The 11,055-nt window shown below is 40.2% G+C and overlaps 1 long non-coding RNA gene across 1 annotated transcript; it reads right to left on the bottom strand.

Annotated features, from left to right (window-relative positions):
* Window positions 1-7,453, bottom strand: LOC145982994 (uncharacterized). The gene is made up of 3 exons (XR_014441214.1): window positions 7,378-7,453; window positions 2,324-2,533; window positions 1-85 (listed from the first exon to the last, which is right to left on the bottom strand). It is a non-coding gene; the product is annotated as an uncharacterized LOC145982994 (long non-coding RNA).
* Window positions 7,454-11,055: the final 3,602 nt, after the last annotated feature.

The following is an 11,055-nucleotide window of genomic DNA, read 5'->3' as shown; positions in this document are numbered from 1 at the left end:
CGAATCATGCCACTTCTTCACCAAGTCCATTATAAGATATCCACATGTTGATAAACACAGTACAAGAGCTACGCCCCACCATACTCTAGTTGGAAGTCAGAAAAAGATACTGTCATGGTGGGACTCGATACATTGACCACACGTCACTCAAAAATAATCTAACATTCTCAGGCGTGTAAAGGAATTTTGAATTTTGTTAATGAATAAATATTCAAAGTAAACATTCAAAGAACCATCTATCATTATAGTTCGCTTCTATCGCTACCAACAGTGGTGCCAACTTAACTCTTTTCTCTCACTTACATTAAAAAAGACAAAGTTACCCCATGCACATTGCACCAAACAGTGAAGGTACGTTGGGATATTTGTGGATGTCGTGTGATCAGCACCACGCTCCGGTTGCCTTTACTCCCAGGTTATTTATTAGAATCTGGGCGAATGCCAGAGCTACTTCATGCAGGGATATTGTCGAAAAAATCACTATCTGAAATCACTCACCACGGGAATCGAACCTGGGTCAGTGAGACCCAGTGGTGCCACCCTCATTTTCATTTCTCACTATAATCATAATTAGGGATAGGATTTTCATGACTTAGCATATTTTTTTTGCTAAGGGTGATTTGTTCCCCAAACATATAGACATTCATATTATGAAGAAACTAATTAAGTTAAGGCGCTTTTTAAGGTCATATTTTGGTATATTTGGCCATTTTTGCGTGATACAGCATATTTTGATGGATTTTCAGTAATATTCAGTATATTTTCGCCTTTTCGTCATTCTCGAAGTGGATTCGTTCTTACTCCTATGTTCACTAGTTTTTTGTTTTTTTTTTTGGACTGCAGCAAAATCTTTTCATTTTTACATTTTCATTTACAGAAAGTATTCATTGTTCATTGCAACTCAGGGCCCACAAAGTGAACTAAAAATAGTAAAAGGTAAAGTGCTCCCCTGTGCTTAGCACCACGCCATGAAGGCGTATAGGGGGTGTGGGGGTAACGCCCCACACTTTCTTGATCCGGTCGTGAGTGGGGGTTTCCCCCCAGGTACCCATGTCTTTCGACGCTGGGTGGGCGCCCGTGCCGCTAACAACGTTAGAAAAGTTCCCGGATTTGAACCGGTCGGGGATCGAACCCGAGACCTTTAGCATGGTAGTCAGACGCGCTACCGACTAGTACGTATGTGAAAATATCTCATCATTTAGAGATTGATGTTTGAAACAGTCCAGTTATAAGGGCATATTTTTCAAATTACAGTGCATATTTTGTAAAATTTTAGGTCATAAGAGCATATTTTATTTTGCATATTTTGGTGATATTTAGGTCAGAAAAATCCTAGACCTACTCATAATATTACGAAATCCAATTTAGCAGCTCACCTCCGTGGCGGAGTGGTTACCACAGCGCGCTACGACGCCACGTGTCGCAGGTTCGAATCCCGGCCTGACCATGAGTGATCTCTGTGAGTGTCCCTTGATCAATGTCATGACATCATCACTCATCCTCAGCGTCGCGATTAGGCAAAAATGTAAGAAAGGGACGCTAAATCACAAAAATTAAATCAAATCAAGTTAATTCAATAAATGCAGCATATAAAAGACTCAAATGTGTGCCAAGAGGGGAGCTTTGGAGTTCAACATCTCTAAATATGTTAGGGAGAATTCATACCGATGCGACAGGCAACACTGTCGCTTGAGGATTTCAGCAATCGAACGCAGGCTTATGTGGTCCGTCATGCTGCTACGTTGTGAAATATTGCTGCTGATTGGCTCGTTCCCAAGCGCCACGTGTCGCCTGTCGCTTCGGTGTGAATTCTCTCTAAGAAGCATGAAAATTGGATTCCATTCCCCATGTCTTTTATATTGCCATACTCAATCAAAGAGGGCATTTATTTCTTGAATATACATAGAACGAAATTGCCATGTACGCAGATGACTCAAACCGTGATGTTTAGAGGAAATTTTTTAAACTTTAAAGTCACTAAATTACTATGAATACAGCTTGAAAAATCTACTATTTAAGCTTCAGAATTAAGAAAATGACCAAAAATGACTTGAAATACTAAAAAATATACCTTATTGGACCAATGATAGACAAAAATGCCCCCCAAAATTAATGTTAAAAGCCTTATTTGTCACAAGAGAAGTAAATGCTAAAGCAATCGCGAAATCTAGAAGATGTCAAGTTATCAACACATTTTCATTTGCAGAACATTGCGTGTACTTCAAGTTTTACTTCTTTCAATCTTCACTTTACATACTAGAAGTTTGCATTCAAAAACACATTCACATTTATGAATTTATCATGAGGACCTTTAGAAACTTACCTCTCCTTCAATGGACGGTTGTTCTCGCCAAGAAACTGCAACCCATGGATGCTGGTAACTTGAGAATATTCTTGAAAATATTCCACAGCGGGTTTCAGGTGATTCCTCAACCCAGGCTTTATTCCTGTCTTTCGGGGCTGTGAATTTAATGGGGTACTCATCGGAACTGTAATATCTTCCAAGTCAATGTTGACATGTCTCATTTTCTATCTGCAAAAACACTCCACGCACATTATTAGGTAGATATTAGGATAGTCAAAAATCTGAATAATTCTGATATCCGAATAAAACGGATATTCCGAATATCCAGATAATTCAAATATCCGATATCCGGATCGAAAATTATCCGAATTTGGCCATTCCTAGTAGACATAATGAAATACAATTAGACTGTACCTCACTTTAGACGAAGCAAGATTTCATGAAATTTAACAGCATAGCCTTTAATAGAAGAAGAAGGTCACACGCCAACAATATAGATACATATACGTACATACATACTAGTCTGGCCATAAATACTGTTACACACTATTTTGTGAATAAATTGAATATGATTTCACATTTTTAAATGTTCTGTTAGTATGTTACACTTACATATATTACACACAAATAGCACCAATCAGTTTTCAAAATGTACACTTTTCGCCCTCACACAGGCTCGAAGTCTCCCTGGCCAGGCATCTATTTCAGCACGGATGGTCTTGATGGGAAAGTCCGCCCCTGCTGCTATCAAGGAACGATTTTAACTTTCAATTATAGGGTGTCTCTTCTTTCAGACAGTCCCCTCTAGCTCTGGGCACAGTTTGTAGTCCAAGGTACTGAGATCATGGCTATCAGATGGCCAATCAAAGTGGAGATGAAATCGAGTACACTGGTCTCCAGTCACTGTCGTGTCATCCTTGCCTTATGAGCTGGGACAGAATATTTCTTGAACATCCAGGATTCATTGGGAAACATTGTTTGGTTCAACAGTGTCACGAGAGGGTCCAGACACTTTCCACATACACTTTCGCACGGCTTTTTAGCCCTTTTTCTAAAAAATGAGGCCTGCTGGAACTCTCATAGCTCACCCCCACCAAACCATGACTGAGGAGGGTTGGTGGCATCTCTGATTTTTTGTAACTCTCTCACAAACTTCTCGAGAGTTTGAAGCATACACCCATTCATTTTGGCGGTTAAAACTTTATTCAGTGGTAAACCATTTCTTATCAGTGAAGAGAATCCTGCAATACCCATTGGCAACGAACCGCTGGAGGAGCTGTCTCCATGTCAGTTCCCTCTGCTTCTTCACTTGTGTCGTCAGAAAATTTCCAGTACTCCACCGGTAAGCTCCAATTTCAAGGTCTTCATTAAGTACCCTGAACATTGATTTTTGTGAAATGTTCAGCTCCTGTGCCATTATCACTTCCTTCCGGATGGGATTTTGGCGGATGCGAGAGATCACTGCTTTAACAGCCGCAGCTGTTCATACGGTGTGAAGTCGACCAACTCTTGGGCGATCTTTCATGCTACCAGTCTCAGTGATTCTCTGAATTGTCTGACACACAAACCTTTTGCTCATCTTCTGGATTTTTAGGGGCTGGAAAATCTCAGTGAGTGACTTCCCAACCATATGCAGAGCAATTACGGCTACTCTGTTTTCATATTCGCCCCACTCCATGCTAAGCGGAAGAAGATACACGCTTGCTCTTTCACAGATGAACACACAATGGTCAGGAGTGAACTTCAGCACAAGCATGGTTCATGAGCCTGACTACCAAATGTACAGTCCAAGCCGAAAATTTGTAACAGTATTTATTGCCAGACTAGATATATATACCTATATATATATGTGTGGGGGGGGTTCTTTTTTATAGAAAGGCTTTTTCTGGTCAACAGCCTTGTAAAATATTTGAATACAAATGCGGAAAGAATGCTTAGACGTTAAGCACTTTTTAAGCATTCTTTCCGCCCGTATGAAGCAAACAAAAATTACATGTAAATGTACATTTTCCGTTTCTGATACTGTTTATATGAATCTGCTATGGAATCGTTTGTTGTGTGTGTTAATGAAACTATAATAATTATTATAAAATATCATAATTTTAATAATTTTTCGTTCAGTGAAAATAAAACATTCTGGATGTGCTGTATAATTGTAACTTAAAATATTTTTGTAGTCTTTGTACCTGAAGTTTAGCAATCTTTTAAAGATATTTTGCCAAGTATCAGATGCCATGTTCATTTACAGTTTAACATGATTAATTAGTATTTAACTGCACAAAATGTAGTTTATTTTCTCCATAAAAATTATTGAACTTTAAATCAAGATAAATTTAAATGTGTTTACAGTTTAAAAAAAGAACGGATAACAAAGAGCCTCATCTCTTAGGACACTGAACCCAGCAATCCCCAGAACACAGAAAATAGACCTACTTGTTAATTCTTCTCCATTTCTCATCGCCTTTCGTTAGCAACCACGAAGTATATAAATATATCAATAAAACATGTAATAGCACTTATATGTGAATTTTATACAGGAAAGTATTATCTTCTTAATGTGTCTTAATTTTGCCCCTCCTCCCTCACGCAAATCATTGTTCATAGCTTCAGTAGTACATCAAAATCTTCAATTTGCAATTACATTTTGAATGAAAGACAGTCGATATAATATATTGTATATTTTATAATATAATTTGATTATTTAATAATTGATACATATTTAATGACATTATATATACGTGTGTGTGTGTGTGTATACGTGTATAACAGTTGGGCTGAAAAGTTCATAGGCTGACTCATAGATGGCGTTACTAGAATTAAATCCATGTGATTTTTACTTAGTACTAACCTTCAAAAGATACGTGTATAAATTTCACAGCTGCCGGATAATTAGTTCGTGAGATATAGCATTGTGAGTGAAGCAGCTTTTGTTATTGTGAAAAAATGGATAAAAAAAGAATTTCGTGTGTTAATAAAGCATTTGCTTTTTGGCGAAAAAAAATACTGTTGAAGCCAAGGCTTGGCTTGATAAACATTATTCGGACTCTGCACCAGGAAAATCAACCGTTGAGAAGTGGTTTGCTAAATTTAAACGAGGCGAAATGAGCATCGAAGACGATGCACGCAGTGGACGCCCCAAAGAGGCTGTTACCGACGAAAAACATCAAAAAAAGTCCACAAAATAATTTTAAATGATCGTAAAGTGAAGTTGATCGAGATAGCTGAGACTTTAAAAAATATCAAAGGAATGTGTTGGACATATTGTGCATGAATATTTGAACATGCGAAAGCTGTGTGCAAAATGGGTGCCGCGCGTGCTCACAATCGATCAATGCACCGTGTCACAAATCAATGAAAACGATGGTAAAATTATATGAATTAGACTACGAATTGCTTCCCCATCCACCATATTCTCCAGATCTGGCCCCCAGTGACTTTTTCCTGTTTGCAGACCTTAAAAGAATGCTCGCTGGAAAGAAATTTAGCACTGATGAAGAGGTAACTGCCGAAACTGAGGCCTATTTTGAGGCTAAAGAGAAATCGTACTATAAAAATGGCATCGAAAAATTGTATGACCGCTATAATCGTTGTATCGCCCTCAAAGGCAACTATATTGAATAATAAAATCGAATCAAAAAAATATTTTTTACTACGTTAGCCTACGAACATTTCAGCCCAACTGTTATATATATATATATATAGAGTGTGTGTGTGTGTGTGTGTGGGTGGCTCAGTCGACCTCTGTGGCGGAGTGGTGTCGACCTCCGTGCGAAGTGTTTAGCAGAGCGCGCTACAACGCCAGGGGTTCCGGGTTCGAGTCCCGGGTAAGATATGGGTATTTGTGTTTGTCCAGATGATAAGAAAACTGAAAAACTGTAAAAATTGAAAAGTTTAAAATGAGAAAAAGTGTGAATGGTGGGGGTTACCTCCGTGTAGAGGGTATTTCCTTTTATAAAAAAAAAGTCGGTAACGCGTCTGACTACCATGCTAAAGGTCTCGGGTTCGATCCCCGACCGGTTCAAATCCGGGAAATTTTCTAACGATGGAAGCGGCCACGGCGCCCACCCAGCGTCGAATAACATGGGTACCTGGGAAAAACCCTGGGGGATAAAGGCGGTCAGGGGCGTGATGCTGATCACATCACCCCCACTCACGACCGGAACAAGAAAGTGTGGGGCGTTACCACCACACCCCCTATACGCCTTCATGGCGTGGTGCTATGTACAGGGGAGCACTTTACCTTTTGTGTGTGGGTGGGTGTCTGTCTATCTGTCTGTCTGCTCCTTCCCCCACCCCCCACCCCCACCAATCTGCAGTGATTTCGCACCCTGGGGACAGAGGTGGCTCCCAATCAATAACAATCACGTTCCCTCATGACACCTATACCCTGTCCCAAAAATCTCTGGAGCAAGGCCTCGCTTCGCGTCATAGAAGGGGAGGAAATCGAGTGGGCAGAGCGAAGCACACGCTGCTGCGAAGGCTGGTAATTGCAGTCGCATCCCCCCACCTCTCCTCCACGCAATTCCGTTCCCTCTCACGTGTTCATTGGTGGAGCAGTCTCGCGTCACTATTTGCGTTTGCCTGCTCCAGAGATAGTTGGGACAGGGTATAAAACGACTAAAATTAAGCAATTAAACCCTAAGACTACGTCTGAACCAATACAATTTCAATGAACCTAGCAGAAGGCACAAACAATTGCATGGCGAGAAATTCTAATACGCCATGAGCACACAAAAATGAAGAGAGAGAAAGAGTTTTTGTTCTTTCTGCCAGTTGAGTATAGTCAGAATTAATCGAATACAAAATATTGCGCCTTGCAGTGCTCGAGAAATAACTTAAGTAGGACTGTGTACACCCAACAGTAAAGGAAATACTAGACAAATTGTCCACCATCATTTTCATTTAGTCTCCCAGAATATGATCATGAATTGAAATTAAAAAGTCAATAAACAAAGGACAATATCTGATTCGAATCAACAGAATTACATACCTCAGGATGTAGAATAGAGAAGAATGAACATTGTGATGGACAATTTGCCTGCCGTTGATTGTAAGTTCGAGGTAATACATACCCGAAAAAGTCATTTTATGCCAGTGAATGAATCCACCACAGAGTCGCTCAGATCAGTTCCTTGACCAAGACCTTGCATCGTGGGAATGACCTTTAAAACTCTGTACCAGAAGCATTTGCATAAGTGTTAATCGACTACCATGTGCGTGAAACCTTTGTGCGTGCGCCATTGAAATCACGTGACCCACCGAATCTTCAAGATAAAACCAAGTGCCCTTGGATTACAGATTTTCTTAGAACCGTGTGCATACGCCACCTGTTATTGAACTAATAAATTATTAATCTTGTCAAAGCATACGCAGGCAAGATAAGTCGACGCACTGGTCCCAAAATGCAGGGAAAGGTTCATGAATAAAACATATTTCACTGGCTAATTTGATGGACTTCCTTAAAAATGGCCACGTATTGTTTATGCTTTAATTAAAGCTTGCTTATTACCATATTTCTGGTCACGAACTCTCCTGAAATCGCGATAAAAGAGACGTAAGAATGGGAGACTTCATTTTTGTTCACTCGTACAATCATGGGCGTCCGGAAGGGGGGCAAGGAGGAGCCGTGGACCCCCCTGGAAAATCAAAGTCAACCAAAAATTATGTATTTCACACATATAATTTCATTTTAGCCACAATAATATGTGTTAATTATTACATGAACATCATAAATTCAATTATAAGCAATGTTTTTTAGGGAACAACACTATTTTTGGAGAAAATGTGCCTTGTTTGCAACCCCTGGAAAAAAATGTCTTCCTTGTCCCTTACTGGAAAAAATCCTGCGGACGTCCATGCGTACAATAGGCACGAATTTCACGGGGGGCGGCAAGAAAATTATAGGGAAAATTATATTGAAAACATGGTAATTTACGGAATACAGCACTATTGGGATACTTCCGACAATTCGCGATTAAAATTAACCGATATGCCATCTGGTGGGACTTTCAGGGACTAGTCTAAGTAGGATACGTTGTGTTGAAGTCGTTTAAAGCATGGGGAATATGCGAAAGAGTAAGGTCTACTGTTCAGGTTTTTTTGTGCTCTAAATCGTTTTATGGGTCAGAACAAATGAAAAGTTGTCATGTATTACCACCCCGTGGAATCAACAAAATTAAATTTGTAAATAAATCAGGGGAAACGTAATTGATTGACTGAAGACTGGCATGGGGAATAACACTGGAATTCGGCAAGGAAATTACGAAGAATGCACGAGTCTATTCACTTTATTTTTCGAGATTGCCATGGAAGTAAAGTTTAAAATTGTACTTTATAAATAAAACTTTTTTATTTTTCGAAAAGTCATGAAGCGTCTTACCCAATGCATGTATGTGTGAAATTTGGAACAGGTGCAAGTCGATTAAGAGAGAAGATGAAAATAGTTTGAGAATGAATTAATGTCAAATGTAACCAGAAAAAGAAAATGGAAATGCTAATGTTGCTGCTTCATTCAGTACGATGTCCTTTTTTTTCCTTTTTCAGTGAGGATAGCCTGGTCATGAAATCGTGAATATTATCGAGAAAGAACTGCAACGATATGTTCGCAATTTTCTCCTGCCAGCTATTCAAGGGGGTCAATTTCAATTTCTTTACTTTCAAATAATTTCCGAGAATCCCAGTTACAACATGAGGTGCAGATGATACAGCACTGCTTTGAAGAACTGCGTATACATTAGTTTCGTCTGCGTTTTCCCTGTTATTTTTGCCTATCATAAATAAAAGCTTCGTTCTCATCACAGCTTCACCTTCTTTGGAGTTCCTGGAATTCACATCGCATTCGCAATATTTGAAAATATCGCGTAATTTAAACGTTTCCCCTCCATAGCAGCCATGACAACACGCTGCTGTTTCGTACTACTGCCGAATGTAAACAAAGAGTTATCCTACTTAGAGCGGCCATACTGGAAACGACACTAGCGCTCAGGTGGTAATTTTAATCGCGAATTGAGTGTAAATAAAAAGCACCAAACTGTACTCTGTGTGACAACTTTGGTCTGTTTAGCCATTGTGTTGCTGATTGTTTGTTTGGTTGGGAAAGGGGGGTTCAGTATGAATGAAATGGGTTCAGTATTGTGTGATTGTAAAAGTTGGAGAAAATTCGACCATTGGGAACGGCGACCAGTATGTTTTTCTTGTGACCTCCAACTTTCTACCGATTTCCGCCCGACCCTGTGGCCGAGCGGTTAGCACATTGCGCTGCGACGCCAAGGGTCCCGGGTTCGAATCCCGGTCGGGCTTGGTTGTTTGTGAATGTCCATTCATCAATTTCATCCTTTCATCACTCATCCTCATCTTCGCAAATTAGCCAAGAGGCACAAAACGCGAAGTAAAATAAACTAAATCAAATCAAATCAAATCAAATTCTACCGATTTCCTTTCATACTCGGGGAGGATAAGTAAAAAATAAAACGAGAGGATGGGTCGGCGTGTGATGCTAAAAGCTTGTTCTTTAGTAGGCATGCTCTCTCTTTTTTGAAAGAAGTGCAAATAAGATATAAAATATATCTGTCTCCCAAGGACGGACGTTAAGAGCACTTGCCAAACACAGGGTGCTGCTAGATACCAGCGAAGTTCAAATTATGCTAGGAACAAAACCATAATGCGGGTTAAGACGTTCACTCGTCTTGAGATAATTCGCTGCGGGACGGCGTAGGTTCGAATCCGGCTCTGGTCGGAATTTATTCGGCCTATGTATAGAGCCGGTGGCAACCCATCATCGTGAGGAAATTGGGAGCTTCGAATGAGTAAGCGTAATCCGGTCCCGGAAACCTAGTATAACGGCTGGGGATACGTCGGGCTGATCCCCCGACTATTCCAATACTGGTTGCAGATCTCCACGCAGAGGTGACGAAGGAACGCGTGGGAGGGAGACCGGCAGTCGTTAGGTAAGCCAAGGCTCTTCAGGGCTGTTGCGCAAAGGATTATTATTATTATTATTATTATTATTAATATAGAACCATACTGCTAGGGTTGGTATCACTGATGAGGAAACCCTCGATCCATCCTCGCTGACCATTTAACCGAGCGAGCCGCTACCGCTCCCTTCAATACCCCTCGCCCATCCTGCTGTAGGTGAAAGATCGAGGTTCCTCAGCAGCAGTAAAGAGGGAAGACTGTCGTTTTGGGCTGTCAGCTGGAGCAAGCGAGTGATAGCGAACAGTAACGAACTTAGTCAAATGTACACATTGCGCTCATAATTTTATAATCACATTAAACTTTTATAAAAGTAGAAGACTGGAAATAAGTGTAAATGAACTGTAGAAAGTTCCTCACTTCCTACATGGAGAAATCGCCCCTGTGCAGTTGTGAAGGTTTCTTCAACCTATATTTAATCAGGAAAAAGTTACAACTGCATGATTGTAACAAATGTAGTATTTCCCATTTTAAAATTTTGAGTTCAATTCAATATGGTGGACGTCTGCTTGGAACACACCAATGTGGTTCCCCCTAAGCATAACCTGTTTTTATCTTGACCAATTGTACCCAGCCTAACTCCTTTACTTTTTATAGGGGGTGTTAAGGGACTTTTGAATCACCCTCCATGCCCTTATATGTGACTTTGTCAACATGAGATCAAGAATTACACACACACACATATGGTGTGTGTTGGTTGATTTGGAGTTTTAAGTTCGCTTTATGCACAGTAAGACTAATCGGGACTGAACCTACCAGTGGCGCATCGTCCCTTG

Source organism: Lepisma saccharinum, unplaced genomic scaffold (genome assembly GCF_977018435.1).
Source record: "Lepisma saccharinum unplaced genomic scaffold, izLepSacc3.1 HAP1_SCAFFOLD_534, whole genome shotgun sequence".
Lineage (NCBI taxonomy): Eukaryota > Metazoa > Arthropoda > Insecta > Zygentoma > Lepismatidae > Lepisma > Lepisma saccharinum.
Note: the sequence above shows the minus strand (reverse complement) of the source record. Positions and strands in the feature narration are given on the sequence as shown.